Raw genomic sequence first — 904 nt, 5'->3', positions numbered from 1 at the left:
ATCTGGGTGGCCCTTGGGTTCCTTTTCCAACCCTGCTAGCATGTACCCAAGTTGGGGACCAGGACACCTGGGTCTTGTCTGAAAGCAGTGTGGCTTGGGGAGGGGGGGAGGCATAGGATTCAGCCCCCTCTTCTCCCCTGTGAGGGGGCTTTGAAGCTTGCATCCAGGACTGGGAGGGCTGCCTAATTGGGATAATGGAGGTTAATGGGGCGCCTGGAGGGGGTGGCCACGCTCCCAGATCAAAGAGGCCAGCTCTTCCCAACCACCACAGCTGGAGGTCACAGCTGGAGGGGGAGGGGCAGGGGCTTCGGGCCAGCCAGCAGGGGGTGCTCTGGCCCCTGGATGCCTGTCCTCTCCCGTCTGACCCCTTCTTCGATGGGTGTTACTTTTGCCTAGAGAGTGCTTGTGCGGAGCGGGGGATAAGGAGACGGGGAGCCCCAAGATTCAGACTCCTCTTTGCGTGGCTGTGGGGGTGAGGAAGAGAGGCTGGCAGCCTAGGGTCAAGGGCATGTTAGTGCCGTCCGGACCTCGGGCACTGCAGGGTCCACCAGAGGAGGACGCCCCGGGATCCAGATCTCGAGAAAGCCGGGGCTGGGGAGGCAGGACTCCCACCGTGGGTTCAGGCCGCAGAGAGAGGGCTGGGCGGGGCCGCTGGGGGCGCTGGCTAGGGCGGAGGGGACAGGGGCACACGGAGCGCCGCCGCCGCCGCCTTCTCCCCCTCCCCCCGGTTGGCGCTCCCTCTCGGGCTCTAATCGGCGCGGCGGCCGCAGCGGGCAGAGTCAGCGCCGCCAGTCTCCGGGACGCGACTCCCAGCAATTGTGGTCGGGACCGCAGATATGCAGCTGCCTCCTGCCCGGGCGCCCGGCCCGGCCGACCCCGCCCGCGCCCCGCCCCCCGGCCGGCC

General features: G+C 67.8%; 1 protein-coding gene across 1 annotated transcript in view; it reads left to right on the top strand.

The window, feature by feature from the left end:
- The first annotated feature begins 430 nt into the window (after nt 1-430).
- Nucleotides 431-904, top strand: part of SP7 (Sp7 transcription factor) — a 16,310-nt gene continuing 15,836 nt past the window's right edge. The window contains exon 1 of the mRNA XM_034646224.1: nt 431-472. The gene's annotated coding sequence lies outside the window, so the exon portion shown is untranslated. The remainder of the gene's footprint in view (nt 473-904) is intronic.

The sequence above is a fragment of the Ailuropoda melanoleuca genome, chromosome 16 (assembly GCF_002007445.2).
Source record: "Ailuropoda melanoleuca isolate Jingjing chromosome 16, ASM200744v2, whole genome shotgun sequence".
NCBI lineage: Eukaryota > Metazoa > Chordata > Mammalia > Carnivora > Ursidae > Ailuropoda > Ailuropoda melanoleuca.
Note: the sequence above shows the minus strand (reverse complement) of the source record. Positions and strands in the feature narration are given on the sequence as shown.